This window comes from Balaenoptera physalus (assembly GCF_965194825.1).
Source record: "Balaenoptera physalus genome assembly, chromosome: 16".
NCBI lineage: Eukaryota > Metazoa > Chordata > Mammalia > Artiodactyla > Balaenopteridae > Balaenoptera > Balaenoptera physalus.
Window position 1 is genome coordinate 80,508,166 of NC_138898.1, and position 17,643 is coordinate 80,525,808.

The 17,643-nt window shown below is 37.8% G+C and overlaps 1 protein-coding gene and 1 long non-coding RNA gene across 7 annotated transcripts in view; one reads left to right on the forward strand and one right to left on the reverse strand.

Annotated features, from left to right (window-relative positions):
• AUTS2 (activator of transcription and developmental regulator AUTS2) overlaps positions 1–17,643 on the reverse strand; it is a 1,112,861-nt gene that overhangs the window by 739,055 nt on the left and 356,163 nt on the right. The gene's annotated exons all lie outside the window — the stretch shown is intronic.
• LOC309646275 overlaps positions 1–17,643 on the forward strand; it is a 638,120-nt gene that overhangs the window by 607,864 nt on the left and 12,613 nt on the right. The window lies entirely within an intron of this gene.

Here is a 17,643-nt window from a genome sequence, read left to right on the forward strand (position 1 = left end):
ACAAATTCAGATTGAAGCTTTGTACTTCTATTTTTATTTTTAAATTACTTTTCTTCTGTATGGAAAACAGATTTACTCTTTTTTCCCACGTCTACCTGATGTCCAGGTGCACACATTTAGACAGCAGCAACAACTGTCAGGATACCATCTAAAGCCTCAAAATAGAAACAATCCATGGAACCATGAGCCTGGTTACATTCACAACTTAAATGACCAGCCAGTCACAAAAAACCGTTCCTCTGTCTACTTTCCACTCATCCCAAACACCAAATATTTATTAAATAACTATTATGTGTCAGATACTAGGCTAGAAGCTGTCTTTTCTCTGATAGCTGTTCTGAGGAGCTTAATTCATCATTTTGGATCCATGATTTCAACAACTTTTTACCTAAACTAGAATTCGGCACATAATAAGTGAATCTGATCCTCAACATTTCCTCAAAACACTTACAGTGTCAGCATTTTTTCAAACAGGTTTGCTGAGGCAACACTGATGCACAATAATTGACATACAATGCATTGCACATAAAGTGACAGCATTTTCAACCATGAGGTCAACACACTCTCCAGAGAGCAACAGCTTATTCCACTAAAACGTTCTAGGACTGCCCACACACAGTGCTGAGAATTGAATTAGCAGAGATTCACCAAATTCAAGGCCATCTTGAGTTGCAGATGATTGCATGTTACAAATTCCTGGGGTCACAGGACCATGAATGAATTTGACAGACATATTACCATGCAATTTATTCCAAAGCATTTCTCAACCCAAATACCAGTAAAGTTGTCCTGTTCAAAATCATGATATACTCAAAGCCTGTCTTTACATCTCATCTTCCCTTTTTTTCAGCACTTTTCCCATCTTTACTCTCTTCTATTTATTCATGTTCTACCCCATCTTTCATTAAAAAGTGCTCCTAGGGAAGAGGTTGTTAAAATCATTCACATTAAGTTAGCAAATCTCTAAGATGAGGGAGCTTAATGTATTACTCCCAGGAGTACTGGAAATTAAACAGGAAACCAGCGTCTAATTGTTCACCTTAGATCACAAGCTAGTTACATGGGGGTGTGGTACTCTAGCCAATCCATTATTTCCCTGAAATCCTGCTACATGGGCAGCTGTGAATCTATTCTTAGTCATTTGGTTCTGGTACAATCATTCATTCAGTAAATATTTACTGGGTGCCTATCACCTTCCAGCCAGTGTTCTAGGTACCAGGAAAACAGCAGTACATAAAACAGACAAAAATCCTGCCCCAGAGGAGTTTACAGTTTATAGGGGAGCATGTACAATAAACAACTCAACATATGATATATATGACAGGTGGCATTAAATGTTATCCATTCTTTCAGGATCTTCGTACAATGGATCTGAGAAGCTTGTCATCTTGTTTAAATGATGACATGATGCACAATAGAGGCTAGGAAAACTAGCACCGAATTCCAGTGCTAGCACCAGCCAGCTCTGCCATCTTGCCCAAGTTGCACCTTGCCCTGAAAAACAGTCTCCTCTGAAGAGAAAGAAGGTTGGCCGAGAAGAATTCTAAACTCAGCTTTTTAGATTTTCTAATGGGCTCATGGAAGAATATGGACCACACAAAGAGAAGACTGTTAGACAAGTCAGACTGTTAATTCTCTGCAGGAAAAAAGACTCTATAATGAGGTAAATATCATCCTTTATGTCACTAGAGTCACCAATCTTTCAAGAGGCAGTTACCACATCCCTGAAGCCAGCAACAATGTAAAGGCAGGTTTAGTAAAGCCAGTAGATGCATTATCAAAGTTACACTCAGATAATCATTCGTTTCATATTCCCTCTCTCCTTCCTCCTTGCCCCAACCCCCCAGAAGTCTTTCTGGCTTGAAGAACAATGACTATTTTTACCTTCCAAGTTTGAAATAAGGTATCACCTGGCACATATGAAAATGAACTAGATATTTTAAAGCCAATCAAATACTCAAAATTCCACACTGAGGGTAATAGTAAACAAAACTGGTAAACACACTTCTCCTCTCCCTGGGCATTCACACAATAAGTTTAAAACAAAATACTCCTACTGGCAAGTAACCCAGTAGATGCTTGGGATTACAGGCAGTTTCCTTCTACTGCACCTTCCTAATCTTAATTTCTGATATACTAAACAATATTATTTGTCTACATAGAAACGTTTTATGAGCAGATTCCATTAACAGAATCTAAATGTACCAACTAAAAACTATTTCATCATCAAGATCAGTACTTACACAAAGATGGAAACTAGATAGCAAGTAGTCTTTCACAGAGTTTGGAAGTGATGAGAAATTGCTTTAATCACTGCTTTTCCAAACTTAGCTTCTCTTTACTATATTTTCCCACAATCTTTATTGTGAAAATATTTAAATCCAAAGAGGAATTGAAAAAAAGAGTACAACAAACACCCATATACTCTTTGCTCAGATTCACTAATTGTAATATTTTGTTACAAAATTCACTAATTAACATTTTGTCAGATGTGCCCACCTTCTGCCTCCTTCCCTCCTGTCCCATCTCCCCTTTCCTTCTCTCCCCACTCTATGCCTTCTACACATACACAATTTTGTTGAACGATCTGAAAACAGCTGCAAACTTTGATACTTCGTCCCATTATCTGAGCATGGATCTGAGAACAAGGATATTCTCCTTCATAACTACAATATCATTAACATACTCAAGAGTTTAATATTTATTCAATACTATCATCTAATACAGTCCAACTTTCAAATTTCCCTAGATGTCCCCGAATGACCTTTAGAGCATTTCCCTCAACCAAGGATTCGATCAAAGCTCAACTCACACTCTGCTTTTTTGATTGTCATATCTCTTTAGCCTCCTTTAATCTAGAACAGCCCTCCTATCACCTATTCATTTAATCTAGTTTAACACAGTTAGGGATCCAATGTTCTATGATTGTCATGGGAACTGAATTACAGTGTCAAATTACTCTTTTATAAATAGCTGTAAAATGTTTAATCCATCTGAGAGAAATAATCATGGGATGAGAAATGGCTTTAAAATTTTATAGACTTAAAACCCTCAATCTTTTCATCTCAATATTGTCTTTGTAACCATAGGCACACAGTCCAAATGCAGGTTTTGCAAAGCTTATCTCCAGATATTATGGACCTAGTCCTAAATGTCAAACCTACTGCTTCTGCAACTCCAAGACATAACTCATTAAATCTAAAAGAATTATTTTTAAAGAATGGGAAAGCGTTACCAGTATTCGAGTCAGAGGTAACCCAAAACTTAACCAAATAATTGCTATTAATTTGTTTCCCACTTTTAAATCAGAATCTCAGACGTGGCAGTGTACCAGAAATATTACACTAAAAATTGAAAGGAATATTATTTAATCTGCTAATAACTAAGTCTTCACAGCAAATGTGGATAATTTTTCAGAACATACACAGAATAATAATGTTAATGTGTACAATTTCTATTGTGCCCTTTAACTGTCAAAAAATTTAGCTGTTCAAGAAAGAAGTACAGTCCTAGTCAAGGTGGAAGGTCTAGAGACCCTTAGAAATACTGGAAAGTTTGCATTGGCCTTTGGCTAAAATCAATAAAGTTCTGACCTAAAACTGGCTTTACAGCCAAGAACAGCCACAGTGGTGGGAAGGAAAAAGGCATTATGATCAGGAAGATTATTTTTCCAAGCAAGCCTAACTCTGGATTTCTGTAAAAAATTCCAACTAACAATTCCAGGTTATGGAAAACATTGTTTGCAGGAAGTAAATCTAATTTATTTTTTTTAATTGCTAACATAACACCTGCCATACTACAGGGGCTTGTTTGGTCCATTCATACATTCATCCAACAAATATTGATTTAGTGCACTCACTGTGTGCCAGGCAATGTACCAAGTGCTGAGGATATAACAGCAAATAACATCCTAAAGGTCCTGCTATCACTGAACTTAACTTTCAATAAGAAATGGCAAACAAAAAAATCCTAAATAAAGTAAATACATTTACAAATAGGATAATTTCAGATGGTTCTAAGTGCTATTAAGGAATTAAAAGGAAAAATGACATAATAAGAAATAAGTAAAGGGGGCAAACATGGATCAGAGAAGATGGCACTGAAGAGGTAAAGTCTGAATTGAGATCTAAGGGGCAAGATAAAACCCACCATGTGACAATATGTGGCAGAGAAACCTAGGCAGTGTAAACAGTCCAAGGAACTACAGAAGGAGGGACTCGTGGAGGCCTAGAGGGACAGAGGGAATGAAAGTGAGCAGGGGTCATTTAGGACCTCAGAGGCCATGACCAAGTGCTGAGATTTTATTCTGAGTGAAATGAGAAGTCCTAGAGGATGCTGAGCAGAAGACTGCCAAACTATAAAAGGTTCATCATATTGGCTGATACATGCAAAATGATAAAACCATCACCACAATGAAAACCAGTGAATCCTGTATCTCTACCCAATTGTCTATGCCTTTAATTATACTTCCAGGACTAGTAAGAGGCAGAAATACACAACCCTAGCACTGTGAAGGCAGTGTTAGTAAAGTAATGAAGCCAAACAGCTGCTGGATCTGGTTCCTTGCCTCTGTTCAAGGACAGAGACAAGACTGAACTATAGGAAAACACAGCACACTCTGCACATGCTCCAAATGTGTTTGGGGGAGACACATCAGCAAGATAGTGGAGTAAGAGATAGTAGCCTTTGTCCCCCGCAAACCTCCTCCCTGCAAAATTACGCAGCTAATTCATGAACAAAAGTAGTCCTTAAAGGGTCCAGTCAGCCACGACAACCCCATGGAAGAAAAAAGAGGAGCTACTCAGGAGACTCTGCCACTGAAGACCCCAAAAGTACTCACTGATGCTGCAGGCACCTGCAGCCTTTGCCAATGAGGACCACTGCTGTCTTCCCCAGTGCTTACATCAGCTGATAAAGCTTCAAAGAAATTACACTACTGGGCTTTCTCCAGAGCCAGAACCACCACACCCCACCAGCCAGTGCCCTAACACCCTCCCACAGGTGAAGATGCTTCCCTACCAAAACCAATCCATAAGGACTGAAAGAGGCGATTGTTCCATCAAATGTACAAACATCAACACATAGTTTTGCTTATTTCAAACAAAAAACACAAAACACACATACAAAAATCAAGGAAACATAACTACCAAAGGAACACAATAATATCCCAGTAACTGACGCCCCCAAAATGGAGATCTGTGAATTGCAGAGAAAGAATTTAACAATAATTATTTTAAGTAAGCTCAATGACTTATAAGAGAACACAGATCGACAACTCAATGAAATCAGAAAAAAAAGATACAGAAGCAAAATGAGAAGTTCAACAGAAAGATAGAAATCATAAAAAAAGAACCAAAATGAAATTCTGAAGCTGAAGAATTCAATGAAGGAAATGAAAACTGCAATACAGAGCATCAGGAGCAGACCTGATCAACAGAAAAATCTATGAACTCAAAGACAAGTCATTTCAAACTGCCCAGAGGAGAAAAAAGAATGAAAAATAGTAAAGAATACCTAAGTGAATCATGGGATACCACAAAATGGACCAATATTCTCATTATGGGAGTCCCAAAAGGAACAGACAGACAAGAGGGGCAGAAAGCTTATTTAAAGAAATTACGGCTGAAAACTTCCCAAATCTTTAAAGAGATATGGGCAACCAGGGGAAAAATAAATGGGTAGAAATTTTATATGCAATCAAGTTAAGTTGTCACCAGCTTTAAATACACTGTATGTTTTACGTAAGCCTCATGGTAACCACAAAGCAAAAACCTAAAGTAGATACACAAAAGATAAAGAGAAAGGAATCAAAGCATACCACTAGAGAAAACCATGAAATCACAAAAGAAAACAGCAAGAAAAGAAGAAACAAAGGAACTACAAAGCTCTCAGAAAACAATAAAAAAGATGGCAATAGCAAATCTTTACCTTATAATTATTTTAAACGTAAATTGTTGAAATTTCCCAGTCAAAAAACATATAAATGGATGAATAAATAAAAAACAAAGCACAACTACATGTTGCCAACAGGCAACTCACTTCAGCTTTAAGGACACACATAAGCTGAAGGTGAAGGTATGGAAAAAGATATGCCATGCAAATGGAAACAAAAAGAAAGCTGGCACAGCTATACTTACATCAGACAAAATAAACCTTAAGTCAAAAACTGGGACAAGTGATTAAGAAGGTCATTACATAATGATATAGGGTTCAATTCATCAGAAAGATTTGTGTATATATTGTAAATATATACACACCCAACATGGGAATAACTAAATATATTAAACAAATTTTAACAGATCTGAAAGCAATAATACATAGCAACATAATAATAGTGGGAGAGTTAAATGCCCTACTTTCAATAACAGGAAAATCATCCTGACAGAAAATAAGTAAGGAAATATTGGACTTTAGACCAAATGAGACTTCCAGACATATATAAAACATTCCATCCAGCAGCACAGAATACACATTCTTCTCATGCACACATGGAACTTTCTCCAGAATATGACAGGAAACAACACCAGTCTTAACAAGTTTATGAAGATTAAAATCATATCAAGTATCTTTTCTGACCACAATAGAAAACAGAAATAATTAACACAAGAAAGCTAGAAAATTCACAAACATGTGGAAAAAAGCAACACGCTCCTGAACAATCAATAGATCAAAGAAGAAACTTAAAAATATCTTGAGACAAATGTAAATGGAAACACAACATATCATAACTTATGGAATGCAGCAATAGCGGTTCTAAGAGGGAAGTTTATAGTGACAAAATGCCTATATTAGGAAGTAAAGAAATATCTCAAATAAACAAGAACCTAACATTACACCTCAAGGAACTAGAAGAAGAAACTAAGCCCAAAGTTAGCAGTAAAAAGGAAAATACAAACATCAGAGCTGAAATAAATTAAGTAGAGACTAGAAAAACACTACTTCAATAAAAATAAGACCTGGGTTTAGAAAAATATAAACAAAATTGAAAAACCTTTAGCTAGAATAACTGAGAAAGAGAGAAGACTCAAATAAATAAAGTAAGAAACAAAAAAGGGACTTCCCTGGTGGCGCAGTGGTTAGGAATCCACCTGCCAATGCAGGGGACATGGTTCGAGCCCTGGTCTGGGAGTTGAGCCCATGGTCCCACATGCTGTGAAGCGACTAAGCCCGTGTGCCACAACTGCTGAGCCTGCATTCTGGAGCCTGCGAGCCACAACTACTGAAGCCCGCACACCTAGAGCCCATGCTCTGCAATGAGAGGCCCCCACACTGAGAGGCCCGCGCACCGCAATGAGGAGTGGCCCCTGCTCGCTGCAACTAGAGAAAGCCCGCGTGCAGCAGCAAGACCCAATGCAGCCAAAAATGAATGGATGAATAAATTAATTAATTAAAAGAAAAAAAAAAACGAAAGAGGAGACAATAGAACTCACACCACAGAAATACACAGGGTCATAAAAGACTACTATAAAAAATAATATGCCAACAAATTTGAAAATCTTGAAAAAATGGATAAATTACTAGAAACATACAACCTACCGAAACTGAATCATGAAGAAACAGAAATCTGAATAGACTTGTCACTACTAAGGAAATTGAATCAGTAGTAGAAAATATCAAAAACAAAGAAAAGCCCAGGAAAAAAACGGCTTTACTGATGAATTTCACAAAACATGTAAAGAAGAATTAATGTCAATCCTTCTCAAACTCCTCCAAACACAGAAGAGGAGGAGAGACTTCCAAACTCATTTTTGTGGTTCACATCACCTGATTCTAAAGGCAGCAAGGACTCTATAAGAAAAAAAAAAAAATTACAGGCCAATATCCCTAAAGAACATAGATGCAAAAATCTTCAACATAATACTAGCAAACCCAATTTGATAGCACATTGAAAAGATCATATACCATGATCACATGGTATTTATTCCAGGGATGCAAGGATTTTCAATATATGCAAATCAATAAATGTGATACAGGGACTTCCCCTGGTGGTGCAGTGGTTAAGAATCCACCTGCCAATGCAGGGGATACGGGTTTGATCCCTGGTCCAGGAAGATCCCACATGCCACGGAGCAACTAAGCCCATGTGCCACAACTACTGAGCCTGCACTCTAGAGCCCATGAGCCACAACTACTGAAGCCCACATGCCTAGAGCCCGAATTCTGCAACAAGAGAAGCCACCACAATGAGAAGCCCGCACACTGCAACAGAGAATAGCCCCTGCTCGCTGCAACTAGAGAAAGCCCGTGTGCAGCAATGAAGACCCAACGCAGCCATAAATAAATAAATAAGTAAACAGATAAATAAATAAATGAAAAATATAGCATTAAAAATTTTTTTAAATGTGATACACGCCATCAATAAAATAAAGGACAAAAATCATATGATCATCTCAGTAAGTATAGTAAAAGTATTTGACAAAATTCAACATCCTATAATAATAAGAACTCTCAACAAATTAGGTATGGAAGGAATATAATTCAACACAAAATAGGTAATATATGAGAAGCCCACAGCTAACATTATACTCAACAGTAAAAAGCTAAGAGCCTTTCCTCTGGGATCAGGAACAAGACAAGGTAGTCCAATCTCACTACTTGTATTCAACACAGTTGTGGAAGTCCTAGCTAGAGCAACTGGGCAAGAAAAAGAAGTGTGGGCTTCCCTGGTGGCACAGTGGTTGAGAATCTGCCTGCTAATGCAGGGGACACGGGTTCAAGCCCTGGTCCGGGAGGATCCCACATGCCGCGGAGCAACTAGGCCTGTGAGCCACAACTACTGAGCCTGCGCGTCTGGAGCCTGTTCTCCGCAACAAGAGAGGCCGCGATAGTGAGAGGCCCGCGCACCGCGATGAAGAGTGGCCCCCGCTCGCCGCAACTAGAGAAAGCCGTTGCACAGAAACGAAGACCCAACACAGCCAAAAATAAATAATAAATAAATTTAAAAAAAAAATTTGTTTCTTTAAAAAAAAAAAAAGAAAAAGAAGTGAAAGCCATCGAATCAAAAAGGAAGAAGTAAAATTGTCTGAAGATGACATAATCTTGAGTACAGAAAACCCTAAAGACTACATTAAAAAAAAAACAAACCTATTTTAACTAATGAAAAAATTCAGCAAAGCTGCAGGATACAAAATCAAGATACAAAAGTCATTTGCATTTCTATACACTAACAACAAACTATTGGAAAGAACAATTAAGAAAGCAATTCCATTTATAATAGTACAAAACAATAGAATACTTAATAATAAATTTAAGCAAGGAACTAAAAGATCTATACACAGAAAACTGTAAGACACTGATGAAAGAAACTGAAGACAACACAAATAAACGGAAAGATATCTCATGTTCTTGGATTGAAAGAATTCATATTTTGAAAGTGTCCATACTATTCAAAGTGATCTACAGATTCAATGCAATCCCTATTAAAAGTCCAATGGCATTTTTCACAGACATAGGAAAAACAATCCTAAAATTCATACAGAGCCACAAAAATCCCCAATTTGCCAGGGCAATCTTGAGTAAGATGAACAACGATGGAGGTATCACACTTCCTGATTTCAAACTATATCAGAAAACTACAGTAATAACAACAGCGTGTACTGGTATAAAAACAAACACATAGACAAATGCAACAAACTAAAGAGCCCAGAAATAAGCCCACAAATATACGGTCAACTAATCTTTGACAAGGGCAAAAGAACACACAATGGCGAGAGGATATCTCTTCAATAAACAGTGCTGGGAAACCTGGATATCCTCAAGCAAATGAATGAAACTGGGGCTTCCCTGGTGGTGCAGCGGTTGGGAATCTGCCTGCCAGTGCAGGGGACACGGGTTCGGGCCCTGGTCTGGGAGGATCCCACATGCCGCGGAGCGACTAGGCCTGTGAGCCACAACTACTGAGCCTGCGTGTCTGGAGCCTGTGTTCTGCAATAAGAGAGGCCGCAATAGTGAGAGGCCTGTGCACTGCGATGAAGAGTGGACCCCGCTTGCCACAACTAGGGAGAGCCCTTGCACAGAAACGAAGACCCAACACAGCCAAAAATAAATAAATCAATTAATTAATTTTTTAAAAAATCAGCTATACTTCAATTTAAAAAAAAAAAAAAAGAATGAAACTGGACCCTATCTTACACGACTCACGAAAATTAATTCAAAATGGAACAAAGACTTAAACGTAAGACCTGAAACCCTAACACTCCAGAAGAAAACACAGGAGAAAAGCTCCTTAACACTGGTCTTGCCAATGATTTCCCGGATGATACCAAAGCACAGACAACCAAAGCAAAAATGAACAAGCAGACTATATCAAACTAAACAGCTTCTGCATAGCAAAGGAAACAATCAACAAAATGAAAAGGCAACCTACAGAACAGGAGAAAATATTTCCAAATCATATATCTGAAAAAGAGTTAATATCTAAAATATATAATGAACTCATACAACTTACAAAAACAAAAATACACACCATCTTATTTAAAAGGACCTGAGTAGACATTTTCCCAAAGAAGATAACAAATGGCCAACAAGTATATTAAAGGTAATCAATATCACTAATCATCAGGAAAATGTAAATCAAAACCATAATGAGATATCACCTGACATCTGTTAGAATGTCTACTAGATAGATAACAAATGTTGGCTACTAGAGATAACAAATGTTGGTAAGGATGTGGAGAAAAAGAAAACATTGTACACTGTCGGTAGGAATATAAATTAGTATGGCTATTATGGAAAACAGTATAGAGGTTCTTCAAAAAATGACAAATAGAAATACCACATGGGCCTGCAAAACCACTTCTGGGATATATTTGAAGGAAAGGAAAACATTATTTTGAACTACCTTGAACTATATTACAAAGATATATGCATTTCCATGTTCACTGTAGCATTATTCACAATAGCCAAGACATGGAAACAACCTAAATGTTGGCCTATGGATGAATCGATAAAGAAGATCATAGATAGACAGATACACACACACACACACCACACACACACAAATACTATTCAACCCTAAAAAAGGAGGAAATCCTATCATATGCAACAAAATGGATGAATGTGGAGGGCATTATGTTACGTGAAATTAGCCAAACAGAGAAAGACAAATATTGCATGCTGTCACTTACATATGAAATTTTTAAAAAGTAGAACTTGTAGAAAAAGAAAGTACAATGGTGGTTGCCAAGCGCTGGGGGATAGGGAAAATGGGGAGATTCTAATCAAAGGATACAAACTTTCAATTATAAGATGAGTAAGTTTTGAGGATCTAATATACAGTGTGGTGACTACAGTTCGTAACACTCTTGTATACATGAAATTTGCTAAGGGAGTAAATACTAAGCTTTCCCATCTCTCATACATACACACACACACACACACACACACACACACACACACACACGGTAATTATGTGAAGTGATATATGTGTTAACTTGATTATGGTAACCATTTCACAATGCATACCTATATCAAATTATCACACTTTAAGTATATACAATTTTACTTGTCAATGATACCTCAATAAAGCTGCAAAAAATGCACTTGGGGACCTTCTCAATGGCTTCAGACACATGGCTGAATGAGGAAGAGCTTTACCTTTAGTATGTCATTAGTTTTTTCTCTTTAGAAAAAGGCCAGCAGAACCTTTTCCAAAATTTTATGTAGCTAGCCATTATCTATAATCACCTCCAGATTTTGGTGTAGTAATGATCTTACAACAATGATTATGTGACAGAGTTTGCCCAGCCCCTCCCAACCACAGCTCCCAGATTACTTATCTGCCAAGGCCTACAGACAACTAGAAAGTGTTAGAGCAGTGGGGTGGCTGGATTTTGAGAAAGTGTTGTTTGGTCTGAGGAAGGATGGAATGGAGTCAGCTACCACTTAGGGCAGTTTCAGAAAAATTGCCCCAGGAAGCGGAAAAGATTTCCACAGACCACCTGTGAGGCACCACACACTAGAGTCAGGGCAGGAAAAGTGTCTATCCTCATTTGTATAAAAAGATAAAGTGAAACAAACTTTTTTTGAAAATAATATAATAGAAAAGGCAAACAAAACCCCACACATGTTCATTGATCCTAATAACTCCACTGTCAGGAAATCTTTTGCTGGAGAGAAACATTTATTAAAGAATCTATCAAAATTTCCATAAACACTTTAAAACTCGGATTAGCAAACATAAAGCTTCCCTTTTCAACACACACCTCTTTGAAAAGAAAAATATGGTAAAATAACACAAGTTGAATCAATATAAGGTCAAAATCCTTACATTTTTGACCATATAATTGTTTCCAAAAGTTCCCACATGATAAAAAGAGTGATAGTTCAAATCAGAGTCAACGCATAAACTCCATAAAATAAAAACTGCACCGTTTGATGCATCATAGTATTTTATAGTTAAATACGTCTGTTCTCTGTTATATTCCTAGAGCCTTGGAGGAAGAAATATTAGCTTTGAATATACATTTCATATAGACAATAACTTCTGATGATATTTCTTCAATAATTCCTTTATAAAAGTGTATAAATAGGTCACCTACATGTTTAATTTTATAATTTCCCCACAAAACTATAGATTTATTTTCCTAACATATTGATTTGGCCCAACATTAATAAAGCTAACCAGCTATACTAATGTAAATGTTTTTATCTTCCCCAATAGAGGTAGCCATTTGACATGAAACACAAAATCCTACATTAAGACTCATCAGCGGTTTGACGTACAAAGTGCAGATTTTTTCTATGTCATGCACATTCACATCCACACAATCTTTGCGCACATACAGTGCGGGGCACGTTCCTTCAGATTCTGAAAGGCTACAGCATGCTTTCCATTGCTACAATGAAGTCACTTTCAGAAACTTAAATGATGAGAGAAAAATAACTCAAGAGAACGTAAAGCTATATCCACCACATTGTTTTCTATGGCTTTCTCCTTCATGGCAAGAAATCTAAACTCCATGTAAGTACTCAACAACAAGGGAATAAATTAGCAAATTATAATGAAAACCCAAAGGAACTGTGACAAGTGCTACACAGAAACATTAGAAAGAATGAGGTATGGGTAAATGCAAAAAGGAAAAATATAAAAGCATGTAGAAATAACTATAAAATGTAAATAAGGGCAAACACTGGAAAGGCACAGGCAAAAACTAAAACTTGTGCCAATGCTAGGATTATAATGGCTTTTTCCTAACAAAAGGAAAGGAAAATTACTAATGAATGAAAGAAAAGGTTCAAGTCCTGTTACACCATTGGTTTCCAGTAGAATAAATGTACTTCCTAGCTACAGTCTACACTTGTGGCCACCAAACACTAAGTGAGATAGATTCCAGGCTTACTGCCCTTAGCTACAGACTGCAGAGGTTGGACTACATTGCTTTTCAGCTCGAAAATTCGAAGACGCTTTCCTTGCCACTAAACAGTAGTCTTCCCTTGTTTCTTGCTGAATGACAGTCACTGTAAATGAAGCCCTCAAACATTATACCAAGAAAGGGGCTTCCCTGGTGGCGCAGTGGTTGAGAATCTGCCTGCCAATGCAGGGGACACGGGTTCGAGCCCTGGTCTGGGAAGATCCCGCATGCCGCGGAGCAACTGGGCCCGTGAGCCACAACTGCCGAGCCTGCGTGTCTGGAGCCTGTGCTCCGCAGCAGGAGAGGCCGCAATGGTGAGGGGCCTGTGCACTGCAATGAAGAGTGGCCCCCACTTGCCGCAACTAGAGAAAGCCCTAGCACAGAAACAAAGACCCAACATAGCAATTAATCAATCAATCAATAAATCTTTAAAAAAAAATATCATTTGGCAAACATTCTTGTTTAAAAAAAAAAAAAAAAAAAACATTATACCAAGAAAGAATCTGAGTATAGTCCCCAAATTATACCCCTTCTAATTTTCTCAGAAAGCTTTCATCTCTGTCAGGAACATGGCAAAACTGAGTCCTCCACTGATTAAGTACTCAAATGGCCAGGCCACTGGGTTATCACATGCCAAGACCCATGCTTTGTCTCTGACAACTTGTTTGGTTCCCCGAGTGGTAAAAGTGGCTGAAGAGAAGAGAACTCATTCATGTAATTTTTCTTCATTTTACCTGTGGGTGATGACTCCCACTGGTAAGCACTGCCTTGCTTTTGCCTTTTATTTTTCTTTCAGGCTCACACATAAACAACATGCACACTCCAGAGGCCCAAAGAAAATACTCTACAGTTTTATGGAAGGCCTGGAGCAGGAGTCGGAGAAGAAAGGAAAAGAAAAATAAATAAATAAATAAAAATAACAAACGCAAAACACAGCACACAAAGCCTTCCTTGTTCTTGTAATCTTTCTGAGACAAATTCTACACTAGAGAAAGCCACAGCTGAGGATTTCACCATGGTGTTAAACACTACTTAAGTCCCGTGAGAGGGGAGCCATGCATTCCCTTTAGTATTCACTGTGCTAAGCTACTCAGCTTTCTTGAAAGATAATCTAACAGAGCGGTCAGAAAGAAAAAGCACAGACCAAGGTACTTGGCACTTAGCTGCCTATACACCATTTCTTTCCTTCCCAGGAAAGAAAGCAAATAAAAATATTCTTGGGACCAGTTCTCATAAAGTCTGGTATTCTGTCCTGCACAGAGACAGGCCTAACATCCACTGACTAATTCAATACATTTAATTCAGACAATATGTTTCTAAAACTTTGTTCTTTGTCACAGACACTACACCAGAGGAAGACTAGATTCCTTGTCCTCAAGGAATACACAATCTGAAAAGATGACAAAACAAACAGATATAAACCAGATTAATGAGAGCAAGTATTGATAGCTAAGCAAAAATAGACAAAAACTCAGGATTAGTTTTCTAAATGAAAGTAAAAGATGGTAAGTGCAAATGCAACTACCATAAACAATTGAGAATAAACAACTAACTCAGCATGTGCACATATCAAATGGTAAGAATAGGAGTACACATATTGTGATGGGTCTGACTAATCTCACATGCTCTATGAAGGGCCTACTAATGCTCTAATGTCTACCAGTATGTCTCATTAGGAGGAAATACCATTAATTAATACCTGCATTTCACTCTTAAGTTTTTCCACAATTTATTCACAAATCTAATATGAAGTATATTTCAAGACATGTGATACTCAAAGACCAGACTTAACTCAAGACTCTGAAGCATTGATGGTATATAATAAAGGCCCATGATGACTATCATTTAGACGGTTATATGGAATAAAAAAACCACAGGCAAGAAAACAGTACTCACTCTTGAGATAAAAGTGATTATATTGATCATATCTATGTGTATTAAGTACTAACACCAGATATTAATTAACCCGAAGTCCTGAATAAAAAATTAAATATGAAATAAGGAAGAATATCCATACTTAGATATTCACTTACAGAATAAAAATTAAATATATCCCACCTTGTTTTAGGTGAATATTAACTGACCTAATATCAGGCCGACCATATATCTTTTACAATAAACGCTCTTTTAACCGACTTCCACTCAACTGACCAGCCAAATCAACTGATGATCCTCATTTCCTTTGCAAAACATATTGAATGATTCATAACCAATGAATGTTCCTCTATAAGGCACCAGTGCATCATACACTAAGAGTAAACTGTTTGTTCCCGAAGCTGTTTATGGTAGTTATAGTGACTATTTAATTAAATATCATGTAAAACAGTGAGTACAAAATGAAAGTGAGATATTGCTTCCATAAAAATTAAGCTGAACTTTGTAAAGGGGACTGCTTAAAAAACTGTTGTCGAATCAAATATGAGACAACCATAAAAGATTGGGAAGAGGAATCTAAAAGGTTTCTGTACTAAGATTACTCACATATGTCTAAGTTATATCAACAGTTTTAGGAAACCCTCATAGACAATTGCGGTCAATGCATTATGGATGTGGTTTATTCAAGAAAAAAGAGTTGGAACACAAATCAGTGGAACCATTCTCAAACAACTCTCACCGTACATTTCAAACTCCTGAGGATCTTTCAGACCAGTTTAATCAGAATCTCTAGAATACCTGGACATCAATGTTTTTTTTTAAATCGGTTCCAATGTGCAGCCAATGTAAATACAAGGATCCACATCAAAAGACTGGTGAGAGGATGTATTGTTTTACTATAAAACAATGGGTTAAAGTATACACTTCTTTTCTTTCAATGATTTCAAGCTTTAGCTGTTTCTATTTTGTAACTGCGCTATGGGACTGATGATGTCAGGTAAGAAGTATTCTACTAAACAACAACAACAAAATGGGTAATCTGATTTACTTTGGCCTAACAAGTAAAATGAATGGGATTTGAATGGCTTTCTTCTCACAGAGATCTACAGGAAAGATCTATCAGTTAAAGTGAGGTTGAACCATCACTTCTGTAATTTCAAGGAAGCTCGTCTGTCCTCCCTGAGTAAAACTGATCTATCCTACTCTTTCTATAACATTGTGAGGTCCTCCAACTACTCTAAGTGTATATAATCACATTCTAGGGAGGCAGAGGGGACAGTGAGTTTAAAAAATTAGCGGGGCGGGGGGAGGGGCTTCCCTGGTGGCGCAGTGGTTGAGAGTCTGCCTGCCAATGCAGGGGACACGGGTTCGGGCCCTGGTCTGGGAGGATCCCACATGCCGCGGAGCAGCTGGGCCCGTGAGCCACGGTTGCTGAGCCTGCGCGTCTGGAGCCTGTGCTCCGCAGCAGGAGAGGCCACGATAGTGAGAGGGCCGCGCACCGCGATGAGGAGTGGCCCCCGCTTGCCGCAACTGGAGAAAGCCCTCGCACAGAGACGAAGACCCATCACAGCCATAAATAAACAAATAAATAAAATTAAAAAAAAAAAAAAAGAAAAAATTGCCTTTAGAATATGTTTAAAAAAAAAAAATTAGCGGGGGGGATACCTTCGAGGAGATGGGAAGGGATAGAAACTTAGTTTCAATATGTGCACTGGCAAAAATCGTCAATTTAGGAAGCCAAATTCGTTAATTCACTCTCATTTATTCATGCAAAAAACGTACAATAAATAAGTACTCTATACTTGCAGCTACTCCAAGTACTCTAAAACAACACACACACACACACACACACACACACACACACACACAGGCAAAAATTCCACCTGAAAAATAAAGCCAACATGAGTCCATACCCTTCTTTAATCCCTCTTATGATGCAACCGCGTAGCACAAAGCCTTTCAACAAGGAGCTATCAGAACCTGCTGAAAAGGATGCTTAGTGCACTTGGTGCCACAAAGGGCAACACTGCTTAATGAAAGTCGCATTTGATGTACTGTCTACACTTCAACACCAAGTGGCTCATTTGCTGGCTATAGTCCTCCTCATACTCTTATAAAGTAATCTGGAATCAGGCTTTATTTCCAAAGTACACCAGTAATAACACAGTCTTCAAATTTAACATTTGAAACAGTGGTTCCATTTACCTCCTTGTACTTATTCAAAGAAAATGACTGTAACTGAAATCCTTCCACTGGAAATGAAGCCCTTGGAACTTTTGAGCAGTTGCTCATCCTTAAGGTTTTTATTTAAGCTGTCAAAACTATGAACAGTCTTTCCATTGAACTGAGTCCACTCTAAGGGTGGAGAAAAATTTAGTGTAGCCTGGTGTAAAGATTAAGTCCTTCTTGTCTCAAA